At 51.1% G+C, this 12,668-nt stretch overlaps 1 long non-coding RNA gene across 1 annotated transcript; it reads left to right on the forward strand.

Moving 5' to 3' along the window:
- Nucleotides 1-837: 837 nt before the first annotated feature.
- Nucleotides 838-10,131, forward strand: LOC144256930 (uncharacterized). Its single transcript, XR_013344328.1, has 3 exons — nt 838-1,003; nt 2,132-2,258; nt 9,917-10,131. It is a non-coding gene; the product is annotated as an uncharacterized LOC144256930 (long non-coding RNA).
- Nucleotides 10,132-12,668: the final 2,537 nt, after the last annotated feature.

Consider the following 12,668-nt stretch of genomic DNA (forward strand, 5'->3'; position numbering starts at 1 on the left):
CACCTTCACGGCCTGCCACTGAATCCTGGCCAGACCATTATCCCCTTTCTGTCCTCTGCCACCTTCAACCAGCCTAGGGGCAGAGGAGCAGATAACGGGTTTGGGACTGAGGGACAGGCATCCTGGCCTGGAGCGCCCTCCTCCTTTTTCCTATGCCATTTTTCAGTCTCATGCTTTCTCATGCCTGATACTAGTGCTGACGTTTGTCGCAGAATACCTTCTCTCCCCGAGGACCTTCCAGGGTGACTCATTTGGGATCTCAGGCGAGTGGCTCCTGAGCCTCGAGAGCCAACAGGAGCGGGGAAACATGACTGAGCTTACATAAGAGCTGGGCAGCGTTTGGGGGCCAGCCATCCCCCCACCCGGAGTGCAAAGGTGGTCACAACCCCTTGCATGGTACCATGTCTTCCTGTGCCTGAGTAGAGCGCATCTTGACCTAAAAGGACTGTGTGTATGTGGGAGTTGGAACCTTATGCATCTCATACTTCTGTGTCCTGAGCTGCGCATGTGATAACGCCCTGGATTCTGTGCTTCAGAGATCTCTGTTGCCTTTCAGGTCCATTTTCTCAAGCAGGTGATGGGTGGGCCTCCTAGGTCAGACTCTGCCATGCCCACTGGTACTGGCCTTTCTCTAAGATGACAGACCCATGTCATTTTGTCCGTTGTTGTCTTGTTTTTGTCATGAAACGGTGGCCAGCAGCTGAGGGCCATGGTCCTAAGGGCCACATATAAACCCCAGGTAGGACTCTAGTTGGGATCTCTACAGTTCATTGCTTGATTGGCCCTGCAAGCTGAGTCAGCCTGCCTACCTTTGTCTTCTTTCCCACAGAGAATTCAGAAGAGTGCAGCTTGGCTTGTGAGCTGGTGACGACCTCTTGGTGACTGGCTCAGCTGAGGATGGTGCGGTGTTCCCAGGACAGTGTCATACTGCTGGATGGCTCGCTTGCATTTTATTTGGAGCACATATACACACACATGAAGCCTGGCAGTCCTGCTCTCTGTGGTAAGTATTGCTGTAATTTTTTTTTTTTTTACATTCTTTTATTTCTTTGAACATTGCAAGTGGATAGATGTTTATTGAGCCCAGCCAGCTGCTCTGCCTTCTTCATTCTTTTCCTGCGCACCCCCACCCTTAGTCCTCTAGAAGAGAGGACCAGATTTTTTCTAGTGCTACTGGAGACCTGCAGAGATCCCGGAATGTGCTGTTCAGCCTCCACACATCCCCCTCACATTTGGGAGAAGTCAGTTTTCCCTAAAATGGAGCCAACAGCCTTTGTCCTCTGCGCAGAATGTTAATGGGCTGCATGGAAGGACCCTGAGTGTCCTCACTGCCCCTGGCTGAGAGGTGAGGCTCCTGATTGGCTGGCTGCAGGAGGACGGCCCTTGCCAGCACCTAGCATGGTTCTCTGCCAAGTTCTAGCTCCAAATCTCAGGCTGGTAGGAACCTAGACTATATATAGCATTGTGCTAAGCAGTTCTTATCAGACGTGTCTGCCCTCCCCTGCGGGAGAGGAGCACTTCTATCGGAGAACTGGAACATAGAGAGTGTGGGCCATCTCCAAGGACCTTTTATTCCAGGAAGGTGTGTGTGCGTATCTGCCTCGAGTTCAGGGCTGCCAAGCTTACTCTCCTTTCCCCTATTTTAGACGCTGATGGATTCAAAGGTCATGCCGGATGAGGGTGCTAATGTGGGATGAGGGCCAGGAGGGGCTGGTACTTCTCTGGTGGATGCCGGGCTTGGAGGAGAGGCTTGGGGTGGAGGGATGACGTGGCTGAAGGCAGCATGCCCTGCATCAACGACCAGCCTCCGGCTTCTCCTCTTAGTATCCTGTTTGCCTTGCTTTGCCCAAGGATGTCTTTTGACCTCTCTCTTCCTTTTCTTGGACCTCCTGCCTTCCCTGCCTTCCTCCACCCCTTCCTCCTCCTTCCTATGATTTTCTTAGGACATATAAGACCACACTTGCCTCCCTTCCCCGGAGCCGTGTCTGCTGTCTGCTCTCGTTCCTATACCCACTCAGTCACGGGGAGTGGGGTCTGCCGTGCTCAGGGGATAGCTGGGTGGCGAATGAGCGTGTGTTGCTGGGTGACTTAGGGCAGGGTGGGTAGGATAGTCTCCTCTTTCCTCTCATAGGTGCTGTCAAGCACAAGTGTGACCAATGTGACATGATCCCAGTCTTGTCAGGGAGTCACCACCAGACTGCTATTGGAAACCAGAAACAGCAAGAAAAACAGGATCTAACCCCATACCTGCCTTCCAGGTAAGTCAGGTTGACTGCTCCCGGGCCTTCCCCTAACCTCCTTCCCTTCCCATGAAGACCATTTTCCCTATTCAGTGGGGGGATCCTCGGATGTCTCCATTCAGACTCTCTTAAACAATTGCTCTCTTCTTTCTATTTTCCTCTGCCTGCCTTTTTGTGAATGAGGTTAGTAACCAGCAAGGGGCTGGGGGAAGGGCAGCCAGCTGAAGTGACCGGGATGCTAGATATGTGGGAGGTAGCTGGGTAGCATTTCTGGGTGTGGTGGTGGCAGAGCAGTCAGGGCTTCCATAGTAAATGGAGAGAAACCACTCTTGGCCCTCTGACATCCCACGTGAGAGTTGGGGTTTGATCCCTCATTGGCTGTAGAACTACAGGGACCTTGGACTTGCTTTCCCCCGTCATCTGAGTGGGTGACCTTAGCCTTGCTGGGCTTAGTCCAGGACTGGTCTGGAGTGTAGACCAGCCTGAGCAGTGGGCTTCAGGGCTCTTCCCTTACTTTTGGGGTTCCCTTTGAATGGATCACTTTTTTCTTCTAGGCCTTTTCTCTGCCTCACTGTTGCTGGCCACAGCACTAGCAATGGTGATGGAAAGTGATGACCGCCTACATACAGACAGTGCCGAGAGCCGACTGTAGGTGCTTCCCCTGTCACCAGAAAGGGTTTACTGTAGGGTTCTTGTCCAGCTAGAGCTATCCAAGAGCAGGTTTGTCTGGGGTCTAAAGATAAAAGGAATGGTGCTGGGCAGTTTTATGAGGCACCCGTGGGCTCCCATCCCTGTCGCCTCTCTCTGCTTGGTCTTAAGAGTGTGAGTGCCTCTCTCTCTCTGCACCACTCCCGCCACCTTCCAGGGAAGGCTGGCGAAGGCTGGTGAATCCTCACAGTGCTTCATCTTCTGTCCTCCCCCTTGAGACAAATCTCTGAGTTCACAGTGAGCAGCCTGAGACCTTCCCCAAGCGAGGGCTCTCAGACTCTTCCTTCAAAGAATTTGACAAGTTCAGTAGCGTTGTGAGATGACTGGGTGTATTGGGGCTGGAGCACAAGGGAAGAGGCTCTGTGCAGCCAGGGAGGAGAGGAGGGTGAGCTAGTCCCTCAAGATGTGTAGTCCAGAGTCTGACTAGCGTTCGCTGTAAGACTGGGGCCAGACATACCTGCTGGCTGTGCCTGGGAGACTCTGCTTGCACATGCGCAGCGTGTCCCCAGGCTTGGCTCTCTGGGTGACCTCTGCCCCCATTCACAGCCCTGCCCTTGCTTGACTGGGAAAACCTGGGTTGGTTTTGCTCCCGTTGTTGTCTTGGTGAATTGGGGTCGGTGCTTCCCAGCTCATTTTCCTACTTCGATCTCTCATCTAATGCTTGGCTTCCTGTTTACCAGCCTGGCTGCCTTCTGCTCCCATGATGGAGCGCGTTGTGTGTTGCCAGTCACATAAGCAGAACAAGTGGCACCCCTTGAGAGAGAGGCACTTTTTCTTGACCTTTGAGTCCCTGAGGTCTGAGAGCTAGGAGGCAGGGGCCCTTGCATCCGGGATCCAGCAGAGGTTAACAGAGCACTGGAGCGGAGGTGGCGTGGCTTGGCTGGGAGTTGTGCGGGCGGGACCCTGCCAAGGCCCCTGATTGGTCAGCACCTTCTCTATTCCATTGACTCCTAGTCCTGTCAGGGCTGTGAATTGTTTAATGCATATGTTGGCTCTGTCCCCTGGCTTGAGTGCCCCTGAAGCTGCAGCCACAGCTTTAGAGAGGAACTGTACCTTGTACTGGTCACTTTTTTTGGATGTGTGGCTTCCCTCTGAGATATGTAAGAGATACCACCCTTTTCCACCAGCCGGCTGTCTGTGGGAGGCACTCGTTTTGCTTTGCTTTTCTGGGACTTGCAGTGGCTGTGAGGAAAGCATAGACTGGGTTTGGCTCCCTGCTGGCTCCTTCTACGGGAGCTGTTCATGGGCTGATTGAGCCAGAGAACACCCCCAGGGCCTCATGGTCTCTGCAGAGCCTGGTGCTGCAGTGTGAAGCTTGTGTGGGGTGGGTGGAGTGCCAGTGCAGGGATGGAGACAGCCTCATGGCGCGGTGGCTGTACATGGTTGTATCACAAGAGCAGGACCAGAAAGATGTGGGAGGACAAGTCCAGTGCTCATCCAGAAGTGCCTGCCATGGCCCAGGACAGATGTGTGTTCCCTATGAAGGGTTCCCATATTGAACGCCTGGCGCCATGGATGGTGTGGTACCAGGTTGGGTCCGTCACAAGGCATGAAGGTATGAGATGCATCCGAGTTCTCAGTTCCTGCCTACCATCCAGGGAAAGGAAACTGACCTTTGTTAAGGGCCCTTTGCTTATCTGATTTCATCTTCACAACAACCATGTGACATAGGCATTATTTCCCTTTTACAGTTAAAGGAACTGTGATTAAGGGACTTAAACAAGCTCACACATTTGGTGAGTGGGGTTGTTTAGATTTAAATCCAGCACTTCTGATTCCAAAACCTGTAGTTTCTCCTCACCCTGGTTTTCCAGAGTCAAATATTTCTGTGAGCTAAGACCCTCAGAGAACGAATATGAACCAGAGGGAAAGGCAGTCACCCAAGGACCCTCCCCAGGGGTGGCTCTGTATGTTCCCTTTTGGAGAGGTCAGGCAGACGCAGACCCCTTTGGTACCCAGGGACCAGCAGGACTGAGCAAGGCAAATACGTTCCTTACCAAATGTGTATGGAGCGCCTCCTAGATGCTGGGGCTGTGCTAGGTGCTGGGTTGCAGAGTCAACAAACCAAGTTTTTATTCTTGGGGAGCATGCATTCTAGTGGGGAGAGAGATCATTAGTTAAAAAATTAAAAAATATATTTAAAAATTTAAAAATGTAAGCAAAATATGGAGATTGTGTGAGGGTGAAGGAAAAGGGCAGCACACTCAATAAGGGGGTCCCGATGATAGGAGGGGATGGAAAGACGGAAGGACCTCAGCTTCCTGGGAAGCCATGCTGGTTGAACTTTCCTCCGGAGGTTGAGATTGATAGAGACACTAATCCCTTTTCTTCCCAATAGAAACATCCTCCCAAGGCCCCCATAGCTAACAGGAACATGTAATGAATTAGGAGTCCAGGTGGGAGTAGACGTCACCAGTGAATGAGGTTTTTCCATTTGCCACGGCCATCCCTGGCTTTCTGTCTCCCATCCTCTCTGGGGCCAGCTGGCTTCTGTGTCTCAGCCTGGTCATCATGCCTCTCTTGTCCATGCAGCACAGGGAACATTTAGGTCAGGTCTTTGCCGAGTCACTGGTCAAATATGTGCCTGCAGGAGGCACAGCCCCTCTGCCAGGACGCATGGTTCCTGGAGCTGATGATCGTGACCAGCAAGGGACAGGCGCTGGGAGGGGAGAAGTCGCCTTGTGTTAGATTGCCCGGGTTTGCTTTGTCTTGAGACACTGAGGTAGGTTGGAGGGCATGTGTGCAGGGCATGCATCTCCTAGGCTCAGGCCTTGGTCACTTGGGAGAAGCAGCTGCTGGGCCCACCGTGAGTCAAACACTGGGCTTCCTCTCCTTGGCCCATCTTTGGGTGCCTGGCCAACCCAGACCAAGGAAGCTGCCGTCTGCTGCCAGGGGTCTGAAGTTGCCAGGGATGAGGTAGAGTGATGGGGAGCTTGGGAAAGAGGCAGGTCAGGGGAAATGGGGTTTACACTGCTTGGTGCAGAGGAGTTAGCAGACCTGCATTCTGGTCCTGGCTTGGTTGACAGAACTCATTCACTTTACCCAATTTGGGGGGAGGGGCTCAGATTCCTTACGTGAGGGTGTTAAAGCAGAGATTCCAACTCTTTTACCACAGGTCCTTTCCTGGATTCTCAGAGGTGTTGCTTAGTCAGAAACTCGAGATCAGGAAATGGAGACCTGAGTCACCATGAAAGAAAGAAGGGGGAGGAGGGATCTTGAAGACCTGATAGTAGTCAGAATCCCCATTGCAAAGAGGCGCTGTGGCATGAATTAGCATGGGTGGGTGGAGATAGGGTTTGAAGGACTTTCCAGAAGGAGGAGGGAAGGGCTAGAGATGGAGTCAAGGTGGTTGATGCAGTCCCATCCATGTCCCCCCCCCTCCCCCGTGACAGAGGATTGACAGGACTGCTGCCAAGAGGCTTGTGGGAGAAGGGGGATGTGGGAGCTGCTGGTGGGGCTTGCTGTGCCGAGCAGGGCTGGCTTAAGAGACCATTCTACAGGGGAGGTGCTGGGTCCTGTTTGTCCCTGAGTCCTAGGTGGGGTGGGGCTGTGCCTGTTCCAGGCTCCTCCCCCTGTGTCAAGAGGTTTTCCTTGGTATTTAGCTTTCTTTTTCTCATGTGGTTGTTTAAGGCCCTCTATTAAAAACTAAATTTTAAAAAAAGAGAGAGAGATAAAGAAAAGGTAATAACAAAACTAAGAAATGAAGATCTCAGAACTGCCAGTTCCTTTTTGGTTTTTAAATCTTGAATCATTCTTAAAAAGAGCTAAAAAAACATATGAAGGCAGGCCCAGGGCCCCAGGCACAGCGAACAGCAGCCGGGAGTGGTTGGGACTCTGGCCTAGCTGCTGCATGGCAGCCTCAGTCCCAGACAGACATCAACCATGTCTCCAAGGCGCTGTGGGTAAGAGCCCCTGGAGCTGAGGGGCATGTTGTGCAATCTACTGAACAGGATGCAGAATTATAAAAATAGCCACATTTCTCCAAGACACTGTCTGCTTGCCACTTCACCAGGCATTTACCTGGGATTAACAATTACTGTGAGCTTGTCCCTCCCTCCCTTAGTATGGTATAGTGACAGGGATTTGGGCTAGGACGCAGGCGGGAGGGGAAGGAATTGATTAGTAACCATCATATCACTCGCACATGGTTCTTTTCAAATTTGCTGGCTCACTTGGTCCTCATGCAACCCTGTGCGGGTAGGTGGCACTAGCCTGTCATTGATGAAACTGAGCCAGGCAGAGTCCTGCCAAGACCTGACTGCTTGTACCTGCTTACTTGGAGTCTCCCACCCACCTCCTCTGACTCTAGCTGTTATTTCCCTGGGATCTGACCAGTGTGTGGGGGGTAGGAGTGGAGGAGTGGGCAGTGTACTTTGATCCCTTAGGTCCTTGGCTTCTCTATACGTGTGAGAGTAGAAGGAAATCTCAGACTGTCCATATTCTCCTATTCTCTGATTTTTTTTAACTTCTTGAAGCTCTTGGGAGAGCTGGCTTGTACTTCTTAGCTGGGAAGTCAGCCAATTATCATGTGTGCCTGGAGAGGTTTTCTACATGTGGAAGCTTCTGGAATACGTGGTGCTTGAAACCATTCTGATACCTTTGTAGAGCATTTCATGCATGTGTGTACAGACCTGTTTCTGCTGCTGTCGCTCACTTAGAGATGAGGCCTTGCTGTGGAATCTTTGTAATTTTTATTTTCCAACAGATTTGTAAGGGATGCCCAGAGCTTTGCCCAGCATGCATGTTGTGTGTATGTTACCTGTTTGTACAGCACCTGCTGGAAGCACTGGCTAAATATACAACGTAGAGTCAGACACTAGACACACTGGCTCCAACTCTGAATGTCTCTTGATTGACTTGAAAAAGTATGCCTTACCCATGCAGAAGAGGGTAGGCTAGAGAAGTCCTGGCATTGGGTTTCCTTGAGTTCTGAGCCTAGCCCCCCATTCTGTCCAGGGTTGCTGAGGCAGAGTAATTGGACTGTAATGACTTCTTGGCCATTTAGAACTCTGAGTGACCTTCATTGGAATAGACCCAGAACTTATATGAAGGAGTGAAGAAGAGCTTATCCTTCCTTATTTGCAATGAATTTCGTCAGAATGGTTTAGTTTTTTTCTGGTAATGCTCCCTTAGAAGGATTGAGGTTGGATGGGGGGGCTGCATGCGTATGTCTGGTCACAGCTGTCCAGAAAGCACAGGGGAGCTGTTTTGGTGGTAGAAGTCTTCAGTAGCCTTGTGTGTGAAGATTTGTTGTGTTGGACCTGATTCTTTCTGTTCACCTGGAAGACAGAAAAAAGGACCGTCCAAACCTGCCACAGGGAAGTTGGTGGGGAGAGCCGTGCCTCACCCTTGCCCAGGGTTCCCAAGGGAAGATGAAACCTGTCTGAGGTGGGAGACTGGATGTCTTTGACAGGGTCCGACTCATCTTGAAGCTATGGGATGTTAAATCCATCCCTGAAGCAACCTGAAGAAGGTTCAGGTACTAGGATCCAGAGCCGGGTCCTTGGCCCCACTCTCCATCTTTCCCTTCTGTTTCCAGGCAGCCCTAAGCCAGGGAGGGGGCGGGGGGAGGAGACGACGTGGGAATGGAACCCGGAACTCCAGATCCCTTCCAGGAAAGAGCCCTGAGCGGCTCTAATTCTGTATTTGTCATCACTGCCCACCCTTGCAGATGCCTCCTAGCCCTTGGATAGGCATTGTAGGAGTTGGGGGCAGCGGGGCCGGACAGGGTTTACTAGCATGAAGGTAGAAGAAGATGGAAGAGGAGTACCTTAGGGCTGGCCATAGTGCAGGAGCCACAGGCATTGCCTTTGATGCTACAGACTTGCATACTAGTTAGCTGTAACCCAAAGTCTGAAATCAGGTGATGCCTCAATGAGAGTTGTATTTAAATATGGAAAATTATGTGTCCTTTTGTGTTATTGCCAAGTACAGTTTTAGCATCAAAAGGCCTGACAGGAGTTAGGTGTTGTGGTGCACACCTATAATTCCAGCAATTTGAGAGGCTGAGGCAGGAGGATTGCAAATTTGAGGCCAGTCTCAGTAACTTAGAGACCCTTCTCAAATTAAAATAATAATTAAAAAAAAAAAAAAAGAGGCCTGAGACTGGGTTGTGGCTCAGCAGTAGAGCTCTTGCTTAGCATGTGCGAGGCCCTGGGTTCGATCCTCAGCACCACTTAAAAATAAATAAAAATAAAGATTTTTTTTTTTTTTTTAAAGAGGCCTAATGGACTGGGGAAAGTTGGGGGGGGCGTGTCCTGTCTGTCTTTAAAATAATGCTTGTTTCATACTGACTGTTTGCTTTCTGTCTTATTCCACACTCTGTTTTATTTCTTAGGGATGACTGTATTCACAAATGCCTAAGTGTCCGTGGGGGATTGGATACCAAAACCTGCACATACTCAGATCTCTTCTGTAAAATGGCATAGTGTTTGCATTTAACCTATGCATGTTGTCTCTAGATTACTTACAATGCCTAATACATTGTCAGTGCTATGTAAATGATTGTTGTGTTGTTTAGGGAATAATGACAAGGGAAAAGCTTGTGTGTGTATGGTAAAAATGCAGTTTTATGTATACATATATATTACACACACACACACACACTTTTTTTAATCTGTGGTTGGAATCTAGGGATGTAGAACCTTGGATATAGAGAGCCATCTGTGTTTGTCTATGCAGTTATGTTACTTCTTTGGGGCAGTTTGTCCAGTGTCTTGGTATCAGTGAATGTGTGACTTTGATTTCACATGTAAATAAACTACAAACTCAGGGCAAAAAAAAAAAAAAAAAAAAACAGGGTGGGGGGAAGGGCAGCTGTCTACAGATCTATAGATGCCCTTCCCAGAGTCCTGGTCTGAGTCACCCAGATGCCTGAGGAGATAAGATGCAGTGTGTCCTTGCTAGAGCCAGCTGGCCCCAAAGCCCAACATACTCCCCCAAACCTTATTAGCTGTTATTTTTTTCAGCTCAAACCCTGAGTAGCAGCCTTGGAAGTCTCAGACCACATGTCACCCTGCAAGGTAAGAAGGGCCAAAGAGGACGGCACAGAGAGCAACAGGACATCACTCTGACCACTGGCCACTCTCCAATACAGGTGAACTTTGTGTTCAAAAGGAATTCATTTAATCATTTGACTCCTAATAGAAGTTATTTGTATTTTTCTTTCCTTCTCTCCTCTCTTTTCCTCCTCCCTGCTTCCCACCCCCCCCCCAGCCTCCAAAGAATTTAATCTGCTGGACAACAAACAATACTGTTATAAAACTTTGAAAACAAGAGGGCGAGGCCTCCCTGACAAGGAGAAGGGCATGTCGGGTAACGGCCTGAGGGAGCGTGCCAGGCCCGAGATGGAGCCGGGCGAGAGCCCAGTTGGCTGGGTACCTGGGCGCCTGCCCCTACCCAGCCCACTCACTCTGCCACCCCCAGTCCAGGGGGGAAGGAACCAAAATGCAAAGGGGGCCAAGACGCACTTGAAAAGGGGAAGTTGTATGTGTTCCCCTCTCTGTGATCTGATGGGAATGCACTAGACTGTGAAACTTCCTCCTCCTCCACCTCCCCTCCCTCCTCCCTCCCTCCCTCCCTCCCTCCCTCCCTCTTTCCCGCCCTCCTCTCCACTCTTCTCCCCTCCTCCTACTCCTGCCTCCTGCTACTCACTGTTCTTGAGACTGGCAGACAGAGGTCCTGATAACAGAATGAGGCTGGAATAGCAATGTAGGTACAGCCACAGCTGAGCCAGCTGAAGGGGAAGAGGAGAGAGCACAGACTTGCAGATGGCTCTGGACTTGCAGACTTGCAGATGGCTCTGGACTTGGACTTACCTCCGTTCTGGCGCAGCCTCCCTCCCCCAGCTAGGGAAGTGGAACCACCTCACGTCACAGGGTGTGCCCGGTCCATGTGCTCTGCCAGGTGTGTGCCCAGGTACTGGGTAGAACTGCCATTCAGTGGTTAGTGGATATGCCCTGGCTTCCTGGTGCCCACTTCAGGATGTGCTCCGGGAAAGGCGTCTGACTTGGTGAAGTGCTCAGTACTCTGAGATGCTCTGTCCCCCCAGGGAGGAGCATAGACCACTGGAGGAGCTCCCGGGACCCAGTGAGCAGGCATGAGGTCCTGTAAGCGTGGCACCTGGTAGGACACTGTGTCTGTTACTTCTTGGCAGCTGAAGGAGGGGTGACCAGGTCTTCCTGCCGGGGGTTGGGAAGCTGGGCTCTGGGGCATCTCTGCACTAACCTCCAAAGTCAGATCTCCCCTGAGGCTGAAGTTACACTTCCGAGTCTGTCCTAACAGAGCCAAGCCGATGACTGGGGAGTGACAAGGGAATGGCGTTCGTGGTTTTTCTTTGGACCACATTGGTTTGGGCCGGTGAACTGTATGGTGGGCATTGTGTGTGTGTAATAGACCATAGGCGTGCTCACTTTTCCTCTCATGGGAAGCACTAGCTTCCTTGAAAGTAGTTCAGGGCTGTGCCCATCCTCCCATCTGCCAGGGGAACCCGGAACTCCATGCTCTAGCCTCCACTCCATCCTTCCTCCTCCCCTACCTCCCCACTGTCTCCAGCTGCCCCCATTTCCCGTGTTACCCCAGAGGCAGGACAAGTAGGGAGCATCCTCTCCATCCAGCCATCCCAACCCAGGCCTCCCTGCCCTGTACAGAGTCTGGGAGCTTTTGAGACCCAGGTTTTGGTCAATAATTTGGAGGAAGGGACAGAAAAACTGACTTTCAAGGAGTTCAATTGCCTAGGAACATGGGCTTCTGTACCTGTGACCCAGGGGAAGCCCAGAGAGCTGATACTGGGTCCACTGGGGCTTTGGGAGGCTGTGACTTCTCTCCCTGTTACCTGAGTCGGTACTTGAGGGGCCCACCACCTCTAAAGGATGCTGTTCCCACTTTAGGATTTAGGGCCTAGGACATAGAGTGGTGCCTGAATGCTGACCACTTCTTCTGGGGGCTTCAGGCCAGCCAGCCATGTTCCTCCACCCATGGTCCCTCAACACACATATCCTTCATTTTATCACCCTTTCCTCTGATTCATTAACCGCAGCTAGTTGGCAGCAGGCCCTTCTCTGACAGCTAAAGACAAAATGTCCAGGACACTGGGTCTGGGCTGGAGTTGAGACTGACAGGAAGCTGGGCAGCCCTTTCAGTCCACACAACAATGGTCTGGGACTGTCTTGAGGGCAGGACGTTCCCCTTTTTTCAAAAAGGCCTTCTAGGCCCCCTTTCACCAAGATGAGTTCTTCCTCATTGCCCGGAACCCTGAAACCAGCATTCCCAGAGGCTAGAAGATGGACGCTTGGGGCTCAGCTTCCGGCATCCTCCCCCACTCTGGCTGGAACTTGCATGCGTCACGTAAGTAGCTGTGACTCAGCACCCAGCGCTGGGTCAGGAGGGAGAAGCTGCTGCCTTGGCAGGAACCTTCCCACGTTCTGCATTTGAACACATTGTGGTAGCACAGCGCGGGTGATCACCACTGGGTTCAGCCGGTTCGTGTGTGTACATTTTACAAACAGGTTCCCTCTCCTTCCCATTTTCCCACCATGTTATTTTTTGGGCACCATGCTGGGCTCAAAATAAGATACTTAGGACTTTAAAACACAGCATCATTTATAATGAAAATAGAAGCTGTCTTTGTGATCTTTTGACTGTTCTTAGCCAGTGGCCCATGAAGCGTGTTTAAACCTCAGCTCTGTTTAGTTTGGCCTGTACTTTTTTTTTTAATGTATC

This window comes from Urocitellus parryii, chromosome 9 (assembly GCF_045843805.1).
Source record: "Urocitellus parryii isolate mUroPar1 chromosome 9, mUroPar1.hap1, whole genome shotgun sequence".
Taxonomy (NCBI): Eukaryota; Metazoa; Chordata; class Mammalia; order Rodentia; family Sciuridae; genus Urocitellus; species Urocitellus parryii.